Source organism: Rhamphochromis sp. 'chilingali' (assembly GCF_963969265.1).
Source record: "Rhamphochromis sp. 'chilingali' genome assembly, chromosome: 8".
In the NCBI taxonomy this organism is placed as follows: Eukaryota; Metazoa; Chordata; class Actinopteri; order Cichliformes; family Cichlidae; genus Rhamphochromis; species Rhamphochromis sp. 'chilingali'.
The window spans coordinates 1,883,407-1,904,306 of record NC_137935.1 but is presented as its reverse complement, the minus strand read 5'-3'; positions in this window follow the sequence as shown (position 1 = coordinate 1,904,306).

The following is a 20,900-nucleotide window of genomic DNA, read 5'->3' as shown; positions in this document are numbered from 1 at the left end:
ACAGCATTTTGTCTCTATCTTCAAGTTTTACACACAGTTACTGTCCCTCCATTTACAAAGGCAGAGGCGTCACGCTGTGATTATTTTACTGTAGTTGTTTTTTTCCTGTGTAATAATATTCAACATTGCTGTCAATACATTTTTCAAAAATGCCTCTCTGTGCAAAATGGGTTTAAAAACATAAACAGCTGTGGGATCCTGTTAGTCTGTGATTTGAACCAGGGGAACAAATCGTGTCAGGATCAGCCCGATGTTATTTGTATCCCGCTGTAACTTTACTGTATAAAGAGCTAACGTCTCCAAAATGTCAGGAGCAGTTAGTCATTACAACAAGTGTTTGTGAACTAAAAATCAAGAATGTGGGATTACTGATTCTTTTATACTTGTCTTTTAATGATGGGGGATTTAAATGTGCCAGTTTATTGTTGCTGGGCTGCACAGCTGAGGTCCATTATATTTTATTTTTCAGCAGATAACATTTCTCTTGCACACACGTGAAATCTTTGAACAACAACAAAAACTCACAAAACAGGCTAATCTCACAGCCTTCATATGATTAAAATTTGGCATAATGTGAGAAAATGCGTAAAAGAAACAAACAATTTGTTACGAGGACTGGAGAACATATGATGCATTAAAACTGGGTTTGAAAAGAAGTCAAGATCTTTATCTTCGAAGCTTGAAGAACTGAGGCATAAATTCAAACAAGATTTGCAGCTGAGAGGTTTTGCACAAACTCGTTTCATCTAAACACTTAAATAGAAACTGTGCAAAATTTCGGGTCCCTGCTGTCCACAGAGATAGAAGTAGGCGTGTCGTTTAGTGACGTGTGATACCATGGATTTCCTGTCTGATCCGATACTTTGTACAAAAACGTGTTTGGAACATCGGAGGTATTTCATATGATATCTTCAGAATGAATGCAAGGCATCAAACTATTTGTTCATATTGTTTAACTATGAAGAAAATCATACAAGAAATAAAAAACCTGAAAAGTCAGCAGCTCCATATTTTCTCCCTCTGTACCTGGATAGTACCTGCAAAGGGCTCCGCCCTAGCAGCACCTGTCCCTCTCATCTCATCATGAAGTCATCATCATGGTTGTGTTCGACAAAGTTTGTCACAAACCACGTCGTAGCTGTTTGTGAAGCTAAAATAGCTCCACAAACAGCCGTGACAAGTGGAAGAAGTAATTCCTGCAGATCCTGTAGACAGTCCCAATTATTACTTACAGTAGTTAATTTCCACTGTATTCCTGTAAATTGTGGAAACCTGTTTTCCCCAAACTGCTAAAATATCAATATTTTAATGAGAATCTGTTCTGACATCTGGTGTTGGAGGAATCGATATTTCAGTTTCGACCCCCACACCACAACCTTCAGTATCTGGTGCTGTGCCTCTGTGAATATGAACTCTCAGGATTGGAGCTCAGGTTAACACAGAATAATGGAAAATGTTTGGGTGTCCGATCTCTGACAGCAGATTTGGATTCCTGCAGAAACCAAAGTTGGCAGGTATCATGACCATGAAAGGTGTTGTCGGAGAACAGACTCTGGACCTGGGATACAATAGCGCACTGTTTTTCACTGAGTTTATTTTTACACGGGGAGTTTTTACTTAGCTGGGCACTGGGAAGAGTGTGGTGTCTCTGGGAAAAACAGGAGATGGGTGCTGTGCCCAGTCCACAGTATCAGTGAGAGTAAATATACTCAATCGCTTACTGTTGAGTAGTTGGACCTGAGGGGGAACAAACTGCAGGTGAAAGGCACTGTTCAGGGCTTGGGCAGGAATCCACTTGGCTGGAAAAGGAGCAGGGAGGTGGATCTGGACAGAGGGTATTTAGATGGGTTTCTTTGGGGAAAGTAGAGCAGCTCAAGTGAATCTGGGTTTATTTCAGGAATGAGAAATAACACAAGGACGTAGGGCTGTTCGATATAACGATATATATCGGATGACGATATAAAAACATCTATCGTTTCATTTTACGCTATCGTTTGTTTTGTGGTGTCGCAAAATAAACTGTTTACGACAATATTTGTTCATGGTTCTGATGGTCACTGTAGTGGTTATATTCATTTCTTAAAGTTCTCTCTTTCTCTTATATTTAATATAACCACACTATGGACAGACAAGCGCCTGTTTTTATGCGTTGTTGTTAGCAAAAACGACGGTAACACCATCGCGTGTCCGCTTGTTTATGTTCCACATAAACCTTTCACAATAAAGCTCAAGATCCTGTTGAGACTTTTCAAAATAAACTGAATCACGTGAAAGAGCAGATTATTTACGGATGAGAAGTAAAAAAGACGCCAGGAGCTAAAAAATAAACCTTAGACTCAAACGTTAGAACAGGCTTTTCCCCGCAGCACGCCGTGTAATAAATACTCACAAAGAAAACGGCGGCCGTTACAACTTATGTCTAAAAATGTATCGTTTCATGCATCGGTTAAAACCCTCGACTCCAGCTACATGACGCGCAGCTGGAAACACTTCACACAAGTCGAGCTGCCCGAGATTCACAGACTTTACAGAAAATGTTACATTTTTGTGATTTATATGGTTATCGGACGATAGAATTCTTATATTGGGATATGAGATTTTGGTCATATTGCACAGCCCTACAAGGAAGTCATATTAGGGACCACACAAAGAAATAAGACAGTCATTGAGGAGCCAGATTACAACTCTGGGTTCGATGACAATCTGGTGAAGACTGAATGTGGAGCCAGTTGATAAAATGACAGGTGATGAGGTGATCGTGAGCAGGTGCACAGGCTGCAGAGTGTGAGGCTAAGAGGGCTGAAGTCAACCTCCTTGGAGCAGAGGATTAGGATCCTCTGTATTTTATTTCTAGCTCCTCATACACATAATACTGGCACATAGTGTTCTCATGTGTGCATATAAATACACTCAGGCCGGGCCAAAGGAATGCTGCTTTGCTGTGTTTGACAGAAGGATTCAGATATTCTGGAAACCTCCGAGAGTGATTCGAGAAAACTGTGTCAAAAGTAGTTCCACTCAACCGAAGCTGTTTCTCCTCGTTTTATATCCAGGAGGACAAAATTAACGAGCTTCACTCACCAAAAAGCTACAGTATCATTTAGTCTAAAACCATCTATTAGACAAACTGATGTCAAACTTTGCATGGCAGGAATATATTTGTGTAAACTGAAGGTGTGTGGACCCTTTTTTGAGTTTTACTGGGATGTGTAAAACACGAAGGCTTTTTAATGGTTTACTGGTGGACCTTTTGCTTTTTGTTCCACTGGTTTTCTTCTTGGTTGGTTTCATTTGCTCTCTCACTATTTTTTAAATGGAATAAATATATACACAGTGTTTAAAAATATAAAGCAACACTTTGGAAACACATCATGTCTCAATGGAAAAAAGAATCCTGCAGGATATCTGTACTGATGTGGTCAGGTGTTAGAATGAAAGGATGACAAGTCATTTGATGGATGCAAATCAATTAATCACCCAAAAACCAAAGTGAAAACGTGATGCTGTTGGTGAGTCTGTTTTGCTGTAATTTGAATTGCAAATTCAAAGTGGTGCTCTGTAGTTTGATGAGGAGGGAACCCATTCCTATTGTTGGAGTTGCCCCATTGTTCCCCTATAGTGCACCTGTTGTTAATTTCATGAACACCAAAGCAGCTGGACCTGATCAGCAGCCCCTCTGCTGCTCCACGGACCTGATCAGGACCCCAGAAGTTTAGTTTAGTTGATGCTGTGCTCACCGCTGTTCTGTTAACTTTTAAGAAGTTGATATGTTTTTAATAACGGGACATTTATTGAAATATCTCAGTTGTCTTTTTAATTGGATTAAATTGTTGCTACAAGGTTAAAAGCCAGTGTGGTGTTTACTGGTCTGTCCGCTGCTCCTAAAAATATGATATTTTTTTTTAAACTCTGGGAAAATGCTTGAGGCTGATGGAAGAAACACTTATCTACAAAACCACTACATGCCCTGATCGTTTTAGGATGTCTGCACTTTCCTCTCCATGTTGTTGTCTCCACTGTTTATCTCTTCAAGGTCTCTCGCTTTGACTGTGAGTGTTACTGAAAAGAATTATTACATGTCCTCACCCCCTCTTTAATTCAGCGACTGCTGACCCTTACATCCTGTTTGTGTGTCCATTTATTTTGAAACAGCAGCAGAACATCTGACAGGAGGAATGAAAGGAAGGCAGAGGCGATTTAACTGAAGACCTTTCAGTTTGAGAGCCAAACGCAGATGCACTGTAAAAACAACGGGGTCACTTTAAAAAGGCAAAAAAAATCCAACGGTCGTCTGGATAACATACGTGCGACTCACTGTCTCGACAAAACGGACACTTTGTGAACGCAACAAACTTTCTCGTTGCTGTTTTTTGCTAAACAGACTTCATTGAGTTTGTCTCTGCTTTCTCTGTGATGGGGGGCTGTTGTTTGTGGGGCAGGATGCCTGAGGCTCGCATCATTTGGGGCGAGCAGCACACCTGTTGTGTGTTTGCACAGTTTTAGACAGCACAGGAGCCGTGAGGCATTTTCCTCCATGTGTGAGCAATAATCGTTCGCTCTCTGTGGCTGCTGATGAGACCCTGATACGCTCTTATCCTTATTCGCTCCCTGCTGCCCATTAAAACGGAGTCCAGGCTGCACAGCTTCATTTTTCAGATGCTGAGCTTGAGAGCAACCAGCTGCAGAAGGTCCATGAAGGATTGAATGATCAATATCATCAGGTATCTGTGAAGTTCACACATTTAGCTGCTCAAAGCCGTAACCATTTTTTAACTGCCCAGAAAGTTGTGATTTTTATAGTGCACTCCCCTCCTCCGCTTACTGTAACACAAGCAATCTAAATCTGTTTGCTCTGTCAGCTAACATCTGCTGTGTGGGTGTGAGTAATTGATAACACACTAATTGCGGTTAACCAATGCAGAGATGGAAATGTGGTGCAACTAGATTATTACCTAAGTATTGATGTAGTAATCAACACATCACCATGGAAACCTTTAAGGACCCCCTCTGGTTTTCAGTTCAAGTTTACGGCACATTAATGTTTGCAATCAGCTGCTTTGCTGCTGGTTAGAGAGCGAGGAGAAAGCTGAAACACAGCTGTGGAAAATCAGAAAAATCCTGGACAAAATTAGCCCGACAGCAAGTTTATGACAAAGATACAGGAGAGAGAAGTGTACAAGGAAAATCTCTGCTTTCAGTCAGTTATTTCATCTCTCACATACCTTAGTTTTACTCGGATGTGACCTAAAACCATGTCCTGTAATAGGGGGTTTATGGAATCCTGGTTTTCCCCTGTGCGAGAAGGTTTGTGATTCACAAAAGGCTGAAGGCATGGAACATTTGTGTTCTCTTTGGATGTTTGTCCCAAATTCATCTGATGGGATCACAACAAAGACAGTCACCCAGCCAGACTCATACAGAACAGAATGAGAGGCCTAAACCCACAGAAATCTTCAATGTGCTCCAAAACAAATTTCAAAGAGGAGCTGAACCAGATCCAGAAACATGCAGTGCCCCGATGTGTCGTGATGTCACACAGTCTGGGATTACATGAGAAACAGTGGGACATAACTAGAACCATAATCTCACTATCACGGAGTCAGTCTAACAGTGGGCGACCAAACAACGCACAGATGAACCCAGGTCAGTTCGCAAATGTAAAATACAGAAAATGGGCCGATCTGAAACGCGAAGCAGCTCAGATCGAGGAGAGGCAGCCGAGAGATCAGAGCCCTCCAACAGATGCTGCTGGGGATCTTTGAGGTTAGGGCTGAACAGATCTGAAAGCTTAGAGCACCAAATTCATCCAGAGAGGTGCTGTTTTATTAAAAACAAGACCTAACACATCTCCGAGCTCACTTCCATGTCACAAAACAGCTGTTTCACTTTAGAATGAACCACTGAATCGCTTTCAGTGAATCCAGTGCTGATTTATTACTGTGCACTTCAATGAAATCATGTATTTGATGCACAAGCACTCCTTTACCCATGGCTCTCTCATGCTGTGGCACATCCTTAGTTTAACAGGCTAACAGAGAGAGCTGCTGCAAAGCTTCTGACCAAGTCCTCCAAGTGCTGATTCAGCTGCACTGGCTCCCTGTTAGATTCAGAATCCACTTTAAGGTTTTGACTTTGACATTCAGGGCTCTGCGTGGACAAGCACCAACATATGTGGACTTTTACATCCATACATCCCCAGCAGGTCCCTGAGGTCATGTGGTTGTCCAGCACACGAGGCTGAAAACAAAAGGAGACAGAGCTTTTGTAACTGTGGCCCCCAGACTGTGGAACTCATCTTTTTAAACTTGCTTGTGGTTGATTTTGTCTTCATGTTTTAGCTTCTGTGAAGCACTTTGTGATTTTTATCTTGAAAGACGCTATATAAATAAAATGTTACTTATTACCATCACCGCTTGAACAATGGCAAAAAATCATATTTTGCATAGTTGGATCTGAACAAGGTTCCAAGTAGAGCTTCAACATTCAACATGTAGAAATGGGAGTGAGACAAAACAACGCTTAAACTGAAACGTCAGAAGTTTAGGACCAAACATGAGCTGAGTAATGAGCAGCTCCACTCTTATTGTTGATCACTTTAAATTTGGTGCGGCATGCTTGATGCAAGCGTTTCCATGAGGTGATGGGAAACATTTGTCCAAGTTCTCAATTGGATTTAGATCCCTGGAACACGCAGGATGTGTTTATATCCAACCAAAATATGTTTTCGTGCCATTTTTCCAAGTGGTCTTAAACATTTGATCAGGACTGTATTTGGGGAGCTGTGGCTCTGAAGGTAGCGCAGGTCGTCCTCCTATCATCAGTCTGCAGCCCTGCATGTAGAAGATAAACTGTGATGCATTTGAGTGCAGATGTGTATGAATATTAGGGAAAACTGCTTAAAGGCGTAGAAATAAAACGGGTTGTTGTTGAAAACTTGGCCAGAGTACAAATGTAAGTAAAATGTAAGTCGCAGCCACTAATGTTCAAACCCCCCTGCTGCCCTGCTGTTTGTTACGTTAGCCAATCATCAGGTTGGAAGGTCAGCTAGTTACTCTGTTTTTGGGGATGAAGGTGAGAATGGAATAATCCGTGAGGAGTGTGAGGGCTCCAACCAGGAAAGGTGCTGAGACAAGTATTACTTACTCCACTGCTATTAGCAGGTTATTCATATATGTGTATGTAATGCAGCACACGTCTTCATGGTTGCATGTGACCTCGTATAAAAAGACTCATCTGATTCGAAGCAGAATCAATTTCCATTCATTTGTTATCTTGAAGTGTTTTATCAAAAAACTCACCTTAAAGAGTAAATGATGGTGCACGTGTCCACCTGTGAACAGTTTTCAGCTCATTTAAACACAGAGAATAAAAAGTCATTATGAATGAGTCCAAAGCCATTTTATTTCCATTTTTAGCTGCAGAAACATCCGTACAACAATAATCAAGCAGTGACGCTGTGAAAAGATTCACCTTTCAACTTCATATGCTCTGCCTGAAAAATAGAAATGTCTAAATGTCGTTTTTTTAACATCCAGGTCGGTGCAGGGAGGACAATAGGAAGAGAAAGTCCCGGCTGACGTGGCAAAAAGCTCGCAGTGATAAGTTGGGAGCAGATGAGGGCAGAGATAACGAAGGATGTTGTGACTCAGATCTGTTTCATGTAGATGGGCACCTCGCAGGTTTATGGACTGCTGATGACTTTACCATGTGTTCGTCCTGTTGCAGCCTCGCCTCTGTCAGTGCGCCCCAGGGTGGCTGTGGCTACAATGTAGCTGCCATCACCAGTGTGTGAATGGGTGGATGACTGAATGTGTAAAGCGCTTTGGGGTCCTTAGGGACTAGTAAAGCGCTATATAAATACAGGCCATTTACCATTTATGTCTACACACACACACTTTCTTGGTGGCAATCTTACATTTCCACTCAGTTCAGACTCTGGAGCACGCCACACACACAACCTGGATCTAACGTGCGTGTAGCTAAATCGAAGCCTACGATGAACATCGTGAGATCCTTCCATGATATAAACTTGCTGGTGTGTTTCGAATTGTTGTCTGCTTCAGTTTCACAAACTGGCGCTCAGACATAGAGAGCAGAATTCTCCCAGCAGGCCCCAGATGCTGGGGGATTCCCATGATGCACTGGGTGTTCCTTCTTCCCTCACGATGTGTGATCATCACCGTAACACCACGAGGTCTGACTGTTGCTGTGATCTCCTTTTTATGAAATGCTGTGTTAGTTTGATGCCAGATGAAGCTTCGGCTTTTGTCTCGTCATACTTTTCCCAAAACTTTGAAGAAGTAACTTCTGGGAATTCTGCCGCTCGTCCAGATGTTTTCTGGCAAATATGAGACATGCTTTTGTGTTCTTCAGTGGTTTTGTGCAGGTGCTGTCCTGGGTTCTTTTGTGATTTCCTGGATGGGTTTAGATGTGTCCTTGATCCAACACAGCTGATTTAAACGGCTAAATGACTTACTCAACATGTCCTGAAGTTCTCCAGAAGCCTGGTAATGAACTAATCATGTGACTCAGGTGTGCTGACCTACGGTGAGATCTAAAACCTGCAGGACACCGGCCCTCGAGGCCTGGAGTTCCCCGACCCTCCTTTAGAGGAAGAGTGACGCGTTGTGTCCCACCTGCTTCACATGTCCATCATAAACCGTTGCTGAGAACAGTACTGTAACAAGCATGAGGAATCTCTGTGATCCTCTGCCACACGCTGTCTGTCTCTGCAGTGAGGTCAGAGGTCACAGTTAACTCAAGTTGTTGCTGTGCTCAGGAAAAGCTGAACCTCACACAAAAAACGACACCTGTCACCTGCAACTGCCCCTGAAAGCTGTCAGAACAAACCCGTCTGCAGAGGTCAGAGACAGAGTTGGAGATGATGCTGGGAGTCCTACTGACTGACGCCAGGTATGGTTGTTTGATAAACTCCTGCAGCTCCTGCACATGTGACTGTCGAGCCAAACGTGCAGTTCCTCTATCGTCCATTCGAGGCTCTAACAGTGAGTCAGTCTCCATAGACTCCATGTTAAACGTCAGCAGAAATAAAGACGTTTACATGGGGGGCGTGGCCTCTGACACCTGTCTGTGTCTCCCTGTCTGTCCTGATATAACCCACAAATTACTAACCAGTTTCCTGTGATATCCACAGATAATCACGTGTATTTCTTCACATACAATTTAGTCTTACAAATATTTCAAAATAAAAGCCTCAATAAGAAATGAAAAACTGTTGCTGTCTACTGAAGTGATGTATGGCTTTTAATGTGAAACACATGCAGGAAATTTTGGCTATATATAAACAGCCTAATGCAGGAACTTTAACACTGCGGGAAAGAAAGAAACGCTGAAGTCTGATTATTAACAAATATGTAAATCCTGTATTAAAACAGTCAAAGCTTTACTGTGTGGTCGGGTTATAGAACAGCTCCCACCTCTGAGCCCGCTCTGAAAATGTTTGTTTGTGTCTTTCACTCAGGCAGGAAGAGCCGGCTAAAAATACGTACAGGGATGAAGAGGAAGACCGGAGGCACATATACATTTCCTCTGTGCGTCTAATCAAGGCCGACTGACCAATCAGAGGACGGTAAACAAAGGCGCAGAGAGTGGAGGGAAATGAGGGGAGCTTAATGAGCTGACAAAACAAAGATAAATACAGTATTTCTGTATTTCTTTACCCCCTCTGTCTGCCTTCCTGTTGTTCTGTCTCCCTTCGTCTTGTCAGTGCCTTTACGAAGGCTCTTAATGTTTCTACGAAAAAACCTTTTCCTTTCAGCTTATATCCTTTTTCCTGTTGGTGAAAGGTCACGTCCTGTTGACTCAGAGGGCAGCCGATCTGTAGCTGCCACACTGCTGCTGTATCTCAGGGAGTATTTGCACAGCTTCTGTCTGATTGGCCTCATTTTAGATCCTTGGGTGATACCTGCAACCCTGGATTCATGCTGCTAAATCTCGTCCCGGCTTTAAGATTTCTGTCCTCACGAGGGTAACAACAGAACGCGTTGCGTATCATGACTTATAGCTGCTGTGCGTCGGCACGTCAGCGCTGCTGCTTCTGTGTCTCTGAGGCTGGCCGTGACCCAGAAAAGCGTGCAGAGTGTTCTGGTGCTGCATGTCTCATCACGCCTCAGCTCCTCTCAGCTATGCGGCACTACCGGCCTCCACCTGAGCTCTGCTGCAGTCACAGTCCTGCGTATCAAACGCGCAGGGATCGCTGTAGGCCTGCAGCTTTCAATCTGTGCCCGAAGGAGCTCAAAGAGTTTAAAATGCTTAATTCCATCTTAATATAAAGAATCTGACACGGTAACGGTGCGTACTCTGCAAAACCCTCGTCCCTTTTTTCCTTCTGCATGTACCCGTACTAAACGCTAGAATTGCTGCACGTGCAGTTGATGTTCAGGTGAGTTTGAAATGACACTCAGTTGGTTCCCCCTCGCTTCGTTCCAGCCTCCCCTGGAGAACAATCCACTCCTCATCTGTTTGTCTGGATGTGTGGTGTGCACCAGGCATGTTTATGTCCCCCTGTTAGCTGTTTACATGTGGCAGACCGGGCTGCTCACTTATGTTTATTCAAAAATGTGATTTGTGAAAATCTAAGAAGCAGGTTTGTATTTTGATCTGAAAGAAGCATGTGCAGAAACATCGGGTTGTTGTGGAGCTGCAGTGAGGAGTTCATCCACTCTGGCATGTGTTTGACCTCCGTCTGCTCACCTCCTGCTGGGGTGACCGTGCAGCTCTGAGCGCACATTCCTCCGTGTTAGTCAGTGTCTTTATTGTCACGCTGTGATCCAAAGTGACAACGCCATCACTGTCGATGATTTTCTCCGAACGCTGAGCCCAGAGGACAACTTCTCCGGACTTAAGCAGAGGGGCAGCAGGGAGGTGAATGCTTCTGTCTCCTCAGATTTCCCTCTGGGATCAGACTGTTGTGTCACATCGGAGTAACGATGATCAGAAACTAAAATAAATCAAGCGGCAACCACCAGTGACGTGCCAAAACTGCACGGCTGTACCTCTAACGTCCACCAGAGGCTCCCACACAGTCTGAGGATGCAGCTCGATCTCCAGGCTCGCCACCATTAGCTCTCATCCAAATATTGTCACTTCTGGCTCCAAAGGTTCAGAAATGTGCGGTCGAGAACAACACTGGATGACGTTGCTATTGCTACTTCCATCTCTTATGTACAGTCAGTCTTTCTGAATACCTCGTGCACCTGAGGCCAGGAGGTAGAACAGGTGGAGACACTGAACCCTGGGTTACATTTAGGCACAGAAATGAAAGCGCCCATGACTGTGTGTGACTGTAATAAAACACAATAGAAAAGTGCTATGTTAGGACTGCCTGACTGACCAAAACTTCTGACACGTGTGCTGGTTTGTGTGTCTCAGTGAGGAATGTGAAGCGGGGGCCTGAGAGTTCTGATAACATTTATAGTTCTCTGTTGTGACTAATTAAGATGAGATATATGTGCAGATAAAATGCTTTCGCTTTCATTTTGAGCTCCTGCATTCTTTCTGGTTAAATGTGCTCACCAAGTGACTTATTAAGGACTTCGAGGGCCACCGTTCGAGCTGAGGTTTACTCGAATAGTGAAAGTAGCAGTTGTTGATTCAGTTGCGACTCGTGGATGATGCGCCGCTGGTATAACGCTGGCACGGAGTGATAACCGCAGCATGTCAGGCACGACGCCAGCCAGGTGAGAGGGGAGGGAGCTGCTGACTAACCAGTTTGTGTTACTTGCATAAACAGAGGAGCTGCGATTACAACACTCAGGCTGAGGTCAGCTGTTCTCTGCAGGCTTGAGAAATGTTCATATTAAAACATTTGCATCACAGAAGGCTTTCTTCCAGCTGTGTTATTTTACACTAAACTCAGCGTTTACACCAGACTGGCGTCATTTGTCATGTTATCAGATCCCCAAACACAAACCAGCACTGAATGCACAGAAACAAACTCTGATTCATCCTCTTCATCCTCCAAAAGCTCTTAACCGTTCGCATCCCCAGAGTCTGGTCCTGATATCCTAGCTGGTTCACTCTGAGTTGGGAAACTCTGGGGTTTTTTCCACAACAGTTGATCAGAATGGGTTCAGCGTGTCTGTTGGCGCTCTGACATGAGCCCTGAGGCATTTTCTATCACTTCCTGTTGTCTGTCAATGAGCTGCTTCTCACTTAACCAACACCTTTCTACATAGCAGCAAGTTTCACCCTTTTAAAGCTTTATCTCGGTTAATTCGCTGCCTATGCGGTCTTCAGGAGTGACTTGAAGGTTGCCGGTTTGAGCCCCAGTTCGGATGCTGATATCGCTGAGATCAGATGGTGACTTCACTTACAGGTGTAAGGCGTCGCAAGCAGGAAGGGGAAAAAACACATCGGACTTTCACGTAATTGTGCAAATTACGCAAATCCGAGGGACCGGCCGGGAGCGCTCAACTCTCCTTGAACTCTGCCTTACATAAATAAAAACCTCAGCTTGTTGTTTTCTAACCTGTCAATCACGCCATGTCATTAAAATCTCTGATATAAAACCTGGAATTACCCGGCGTTCCTACAGAGGGGCGCATCCACTCAGGAAGCAGAGTGATTAAACATAATGACAGAAAACTATGTGAGTTTATTTCTTGGGTTTGTTTACCACACTGAGCATGACTGGAAACAACCTGATCTGAATACCAAAGCCTTTTGGGAAATGAAAACATGAAACATACAAGTCCACAAAAAAGCGCCCATAAAACCAAATATAAAACTTCCTCTTAAACCTGTGACTGTAACTGGTTTAAGAGGTTTAAACCAACTGTTTTCTGATTGGCTGTCCCTCACTAACAGCTTTCCTTCAGGTCTCTTAACAGGAAGAAACTTCCCTTGTTGGAGGTTTCTTCCTGTTAAAAGGGAGTTTTTCTTTCCTACCATTGCCAAGTGCTGCTCATAGGTTGTTACCGGGTTGTTGGGCTTTTCTCCGGAGGACTGCAGGGTCTTCACCTGGCAGTGTAAAGCACCTTTAGCTGACCTTTGATGTGATTTGGTGCTATAAGGAAAGAAAAACTGAATTGAACTGAATAAACAGATGGTTTCGGCAGAAGATGGGCGGTGCTTCGCCACCTGAGATAACCATATTACGAAGATCCCCTGTAAATGACCGGAGCAGGGAAACCAACTAAGCACCGCCCACTCTTTATTCCCAGTTTCTTCTGATTGGCCCGTTCCTGGAAGCATGCTGAGAAGTTGCCCCGAGTGCTTGTGAGCTGCTCCGTATGCTGGATGGAGATTACAGCAGTCCTGATCTTTGGCTCGCAGAGATTAATGTTGCCCCATCTTCACTTTCCCTCACTGACAGCTCACCCACATCAGTTAATGAAGGTCAGCTGGGCCATCAGGCTGTAAAAGCGAGCCCAGATGAACTTCCTTCCACTCCACCGTGACGTACTTTAGTCTTGGTTCTCAGTTTGGGTCATAATTGCCTCAGATAAACTGAGTCTGGCTGTTTTTCAGGAACACTTCAGATGGTTTTGGTATTCAGCACTGTAGCCAAGATTTTTTTGGGAGTGTCCAGCAGGCTGACAGAAATTTCACAGTCTCACTTTTTTCAAATTAAAGACTCCAGTTATTTAATGGATGTTATTACACTCTGTTCATTCTGTGAGACTTGGAAAATAAAAGCCCCTACTTACTTTAAAAAATGATCAAGATGCTCACGATGTCACTGACTGCCTCTTTGCTCATCGTTACACCATCATCACCCTTGTCTAAGAAGCTTGGAAAGAAAAGCTTCTGGACTTCTTTGAGTTTCTTGAGTTTCAGCTCTCATCTCAGAAGCTTCAGTTCTAAGAGTAACAGGCGAAGAGTCCCAGATTTTTTTAAGCCCTATTGGGAGTGTCCCCATTAGGGTCCTGGACAGGACAAGACTCGTCCATCTGCATCTAAGGGACAAAGGTCACTCTTTCAAGGATGTTCACATTTTGGACAGAGAAGACAGAAGGATTGAAAGAGAAGTGAAAGAAGCATCTATGTCCACTGTGAATGGCCATCTTTGATCAGAGGGCGGGGCTTATGACACCAACTGTCTGCCATCTATAATCCAGTTTTCAGAAGCTTTCCCAGCCTTAACGCCCACTCACATCCTGGGCCATCTGACCTCAGGAAATCACATGATAGGGTGGGGGCAGGTTTCACAATGAGCTCACCTGAAACCCTGGCTGATTGTCTCCAAACGTTGATTCTGTTCATCTGGACGTAGCTTTCCCTTTTCACGTAAATGGCCTCCTTGACTCCGCCCTCAAACCAGCGTTCCTCCCCGTCCAGGATGTGAACATCCTCATCACCTGGATGATTGAGCATGCATCAAGACCTTGGCTGATTGTGACCTACACCCGTTTTCACACCGGTTTCACGCTCATGTGATTAGGTTGAGGATCAATGGGGGTAGTGTTGGGGAGTAACGGAGTACATGTACCACCGTTACGTATTTAAAATACAAAATATGAGTAACTGTATTCCGTTACAGTTACCGTTTAAAAAGGTGGTATTCAGAATACAGTTACTTTGTTGAAATAAATGGATTACACTGCGGTACTTTCCTGTTTCATTTTGTCGCGGGTCAGGACTGTTTGGGTTTTGTTTGACAGCTACGTTCTGTTGTTCCAGGCGGCAGCGTTACGGTTGCCATGGTTACAGGGCGACGCTCTCTCTCTCTCTGCGACTGTGTGTTTCCTGGGTGAGAGAGCACCTTTTGTTGTTGTTGTTGTTGTGCTAAGCTAACAGGCAGAATGCTACAAGCATAGCTCTAAAGAATGTAGCATCATGGGCAGTGTAGTCCGTGCTGCAGGGAGAATGGACTGCCATACCCGTTATGGGTCTGTGAGCGAGGAGGGAGAAAAAGGAGAGTCAAAAAGTAGAGTTGTCATCGAGGAAAAACGGGAGCTGGAAGCATGTAAATATAATAATAACCACTGCAGCCAAGAAGAGTGCCTGACGAGCCCAGTTGTAAGTAAGCTATTAAGACTCGACTGTACACCGTGTTCGTGTTTTCCTCCGAAAACAATAAGTTCCGTTGGAGCAGCCTTTCAACGCCTCTCTCTGTCTCAAAGTTGACCCAGACAACAAAGTAAAGCTATTTTTCGGCTATGAGCCGACAGGGACCCCGCCGTATTAGTCAGAGGTCCCTTTACTACAGTTCGGAGTCGCGGACCTTCAGTAATAGTAATAAATCACACAGCAATAGTACATTCACGTTGTTGTAAAAAGCATGATAATATATTAAGTAATCCAAAGTATTCAGAATACGTTACTCTCATTGAGTAACGTAACGGAATACGTTACAGAATACATTTTGGGGCATGTATTCTGTATTCTGTAATGGAATACATTTTAAAAGTAACCTTCCCAACACTGATGGGGGGTCCATGACCCTCTTGGGGACACTCCCAGTTGGATTTAAAGTCTGAGACTCTCCACCAGTTACTCTTAGAACTGAAGAAGCTTCCAAATGGTTTCCTTTCCCAGCTCCTCAGACTACGATGACGTGGATGACTGAGAACTGTCACAGTCATGTCACCGCCCTTTAACCCTAAGTCTTACCTCTGAAACAACCATCTCATGTGGAGGTAACAGGAGTTCTTTTATAGGTGCTGATTTAGCTCAGCAGGCAAACACAATTGCACCAAAGACAGCAGCCCGGGTTGATTTGACTCAGCCCCTTTGCTGCGTGTCTTCTCCCGCTCTGCTTCACATGTTCCCTTCCCTTCTTCACTGACTTATTTAGTAAAGACAAGAAAAGAAATAATAAAATTATAAATGAAAGGTCATAAAATATGATCACTTCAATTGTCTGAAACTGAAACTAGTGTCCACAAAACCACCTGAGAAGATCATTGGAGCCTCTCTTCCCTCCATCACAGACACCCATCGCACCCGCTGCATCCGGAAAGCCACCAGCATCGTGGAGGACCCCACACAACCCTCACACACACTCTTCACCCTGCTGCCTTCTGGAAAGACACCCGAGCATCCGGGCCCTCACCGCCAGACTGTGGAACAGTTTCTTCCCCCCCATCAGGCTCCTGAACACTCAGTGACTGGACTGACACACACACACACACACACACACACACACACACACACACACACACACACACACACACACACACACACACACACACACACACATCTTCATACACCAAGTTACTTTTTGCACAATGCTCAGTCTTTCGTTTTGTTCTGTCTGGTGTTGCACTGTTTTTGCACACTTGCACTGTAGTCCTGTGTTTGTCTGTCATCTGTGGCACCGTGGTCTTGGAGGAACGTTGCCTCGTTTCACAGAGTACTGTACCGCTGCACGTGGTTGAAATGACAACCTGAACATTTTATTTTGTTTGATGTGCACGCTGACTTCAAATATCATCAGATTGTGGCCTCACAGTGGGACACAGAGATGCTGCAGGTGGGTATGAGAGATCATTTACAATAGAAACTTTTTAATATTGCTTATAATATATTTAAATACATCATTTTTAGAGTGGTGCATTCTGAACTTTTTTAATCCTACAGGATAAAGTTACAGGACGAGAGGCACCCGTAGACTGAAACTGATATGATAATCCTGAAAGTAAAAAAGGAGCTCTATAGGAAGAACTTTCAGACTTTCAGGTTTTGTAATTTAGTCTCATGAACTATATTATAAAAATAAGTTGAACTAATTGTTCCTATCGCCTCGTTAGTTGTAGAAATGTAATCTGGGAAGCAAGCAGTTGATGGAGATTTGCTTTCTATCAGTGAATCATCAGGATGTTAGTGGCAGGCTGAAAGCAAGAAGCAAAAACTGAACCATCTTCTTGTGTGATGATCAGAACTGTGATTAAAGCTTTTCTGAGCAGGCTGCAGAAAATTCAAACTGAGCCAGAAGGCCTGCAGTTTCCTTTAAACAATCACACGAGAAAACACAGTCAGTCACAAATCTGTGACATCTGTGAAGTATTACAGGCGTTATAAATAACTGACCACAGGGAGAAGTATACAGGACGGCCAAGCACAACAAAAGGCGGGAAATGAGGGGTGTGTGGAGGGGTTGTGGCTGCACGGTTGTTGCGTTTAAACCGTTCGCCCTGCAGAGGTGAGCGATGCTGCTGGTGCACCTGCTCCTCCCTCGTCACCTTGTTCTCTCGCAGGTGTGTAATGCACTCTCGCCACACGCTCTGAGCCAGTTTTCCTTTCACGCTGCTCTTCTTCTTTAGTTGTTTATGTTCATGTTTCCAGCTTATGCCGCCGCACCTGCCGGTCTGCAGGTCGACACGCAGATGGAAGAAAAAACTCGCCGGCTCTGATCAAACGACTCTCTCTATTTATTTCTCTGCTGTCCTCACGTCTGAGAACAAAGCACTTATGTGGCACGTTTGGGTTTTCGATATTCCCAGTGCCATGGGTGTTTTTTAAAGAACTTAATGTGCTGGGTCCCGTTTGTGTGTGTGTTTCAGAACACATGTGCACAAAACATTCGCGGTCTACGTGCTGCCAACCACCTGCTTCCTGAGCTCGCTTCTCTGCGTAATCAGTGCAGAAATCACGTTAAATCCCAAGAGGACACAAAGTTTTTCTTTCTTTCGTTTTCTTGATCACAGAAATGTTCATGAACACTTTCATCTTAAAACACTTTGATTAAATCAAACGTTTCCACAGTTAATAACGACCACATCGGTACAGTTCTCAGTATTTGTAACTTTAAAAGGCAGCTGAGATTTATTTGTTGCTTTGATGACGGACAGTTTATCTGATATCTGAGTGATGTTTTGACTTGTGACATCAGTACATTTGAATTTGTACCTTCATTTTCTTGCTCTTTTGAAAGAAACTCCCTTCAAAACAACAAACCCGGTTGTGTTTGTAATTATTTACAGGCAAACATGAGAATAATGGTTTAATTTGAATTCTGACTCATGGTACGTTATCGTTGTCGGTACGATTTGTGCTTGTGATTCAGTCCACTGGAGTCGCGCTCGCTCAGCTCTCTGTTTACTTTGGCAGCTGATCTAGTAATGCATCAGAGACGTGTTTGGGTTTTACCAAACTTTCTGTCACACGTTACGCAGTGAAGGATGACTCTGCTGTTTCACATCGGTGGCATTCACCTGGAGGCCTCCAGGACTCAAACAGGGCCTTTGTGTTCTTTGGTCGCAGGTTTGAAGTCACACGTCTGTCCTTCTTGTTGGATTTCCCCAGCTCGGAGAGTGATACAACCTCAGGAAGTGACTGCACTCGAATCTAAACACACATACTCGCTGTTACTCAACTTATCAGTGTGTAATCCGTGATCGGATAAACACCCTGAATCCCAGAGGAGCGTGCAGCATGCCTGACAGGAAGTCAACAGTCGATTTATTCCCCGATTGGTTCACCCACGACCCGACCAATCGAGCCGAGGGGAAAAGTGCAGTCAGTCCAATGTGATGTTGGATAAAGAGGTTTGACAGGGAAAACAGGCTTTACCAAAAATTATAAATGCCTTTCTGGGTCAGTGTGTGTGTGTGTGTGTGTGTGTGTGTGTGTGTGTGTGTGTGTGTGTGTGTGTGTGTGTGTGTGTGTGTGTGTGTGTGTGTGTGTGTGTGTGTGTTGGACAGAAGGTGTGTAAATATACTGCTCTAAGCTGTACTTGGACTTTTGACAAGTGACCTTTTAAAAATGAAGTCAACATTGGACTCCTTTGTTTTATTGATTTATATTCATTCGTGTTATTTTATGTGTAGTTGTTTTTTCCTGTGTAATAATGTTCAACATTGATCTCAATACATTTTTCAAAAAATGCTTTTCTGTGCAAAATGGGTTTAAAAACATAAACAACTGTGGGATACTGTTTGGCATTATTTGGAGAGCCCAGCGCTGCTCCCGACGCAGGGAAAACCAACCCTGCAGGGAGACCTACCTCGGTGCCTGTGCAGGTGAAGCCAAAGGGAAGACATGCTTCACCATATTTTCTAGTCTTTGGATCAGAATGAAGTTGGTTTGGAAACATGTTCAGCGATGCTTCCTCTCCTGCTTTGCGTTTGAGTGGGCGCCCCGTCAAAAAACCTGTCCATGATGCTAGCAGTGTCCAAGCGCTTTTTTTCATACGCCCCACCTAAGGGGCGGGCCCCACACTTTGGGAACCTCTGCTCTAAACCAATCACGGCTTCATCCACATCACTTACATCCACAGGGACACATTAGCTTCAGTGTTTTTATGGGTGAAGCTGGAGAGTCAGTGTGTGCTGGAGTAGTACACCCCAGTCTTAGACTGTAACCACAAATCCGCTTCAACCTTCAAACATTTAACTACATAACTGTGTTACACTGAATTTCAAACTGTTCCAGTTTAAGACATTTTGCTCTGCTCTGTTCAAAGTCTTCAACTTTCAGCGGTTTTCTTGTAACTGGAACATTTTTTCTGATGATGACGTCTGTTAATATCATAAAACTGTGTAAGGTAAGGCAAAAGAAATATTTTTAAATCTCTCTTTTTTTAAGTATCATCAAAAGAAATAGAATGAGCTGCTTGGTTAGTTAGAAATATTCTCTATTATTTCATAAGCTGAAGTTATTCGTGTCCAGTTATTTACAAATCAACAAGAGAAGATAATCTGCATTAGTCCCACACGTGGTAAATTTGTTGGGTCACAGCAGAAAATGGACAGTACAAAGTTAAGAGCAGCAAAAATTAAGAAAAACACCGGAATAGAATAAGATAAACTAGAATAACAAACTGTATACAGTAAAATAAAATACTATGTTGCATCAGAAAATTACACTTGTATTGTATTGCACATAAGGGAGAATCGGCGAAGGCTACCATGGTGTATTAGATGTATGTGTGGTCATCTGTAAAGTCCTTTTTGTGGAGTCTGACAGCAGTGGGGAGGAAAGACCTGCAAAATCTCTCCGTCCCACACCGTGGGTGCTGCAGCCACTGAAGGAGCTGCTCAGTGCTGTCAGAGTCTCCTGCATGAGGTGGGAGATGTTGTCCAACAGGGATGACAGCTGAGCCACCGTTCTCCTGTCACTCACCACCTCCACTGGGTCCAGAGGGCAGAACAGAGCTGGGCCTGTGGATCAGCCTGTGCAGTCTCTTCCTGTCCCCGGCAGAGATGCTGTCGCCCCAGCAGACCAGTGTTTGCCTTTATCTGATTTTGCACTAAAAACTGAATTTATCCAAAATACAATACTACGCAATTAAAAGTGAATCAAGCCCAGAGAGCAAGCTGCTTTTTGAGTGCTAATTCCTATGATTATAACACTGCTTTGTTACATTAATCCTGCTCAGATTTAGCTTTACTGTCACAAAGTGAGAAGTGGGTAACAACGTTTTGTTGCAGAGCTCCAGAGTAGCCGATCATAATAAAAAAGAAACATATTTTAGACATGAGCAAGCTAAAAACACAAAGGACTGCTACTAATTATTAGTATTGTTGGTGGTGTTATTGTTAGTATTAAAGTATTAATACATGGTATTGAATATTGACCACTTCTCTATAGAAAACCACAAACCACAAAAGAGGATCCAGCTCTACAAACTCATTCCTTCACCCGAAAACTCAGTTTATTTTTGTCATTATTCTCAGAGCCGTCTTTCATGCACGTGTCACCGATTTCTCTTGTCTAATAGATTTTTTTCTTTTGTTTTTCATCAGCAGATGTCAGAGCTCGCCACAACAGACGAGTTAACCCTCCTGCCATCCTTTAAAAAACTCACACCCATCACCCTAGGGACCATTCTCAGCCACGCCATAAAAAGACCATATATCCATATTTTATTCCACTTTAAATTAGCCAACCTTGTAAAACTACTTCTCCCTGAAATATTCATGTAAAGTTTTAATTATATTTTCGTTGTTTTAACCCTTCAAATCCCAGTGTTATTACATGAGCGCCCTGTGTTA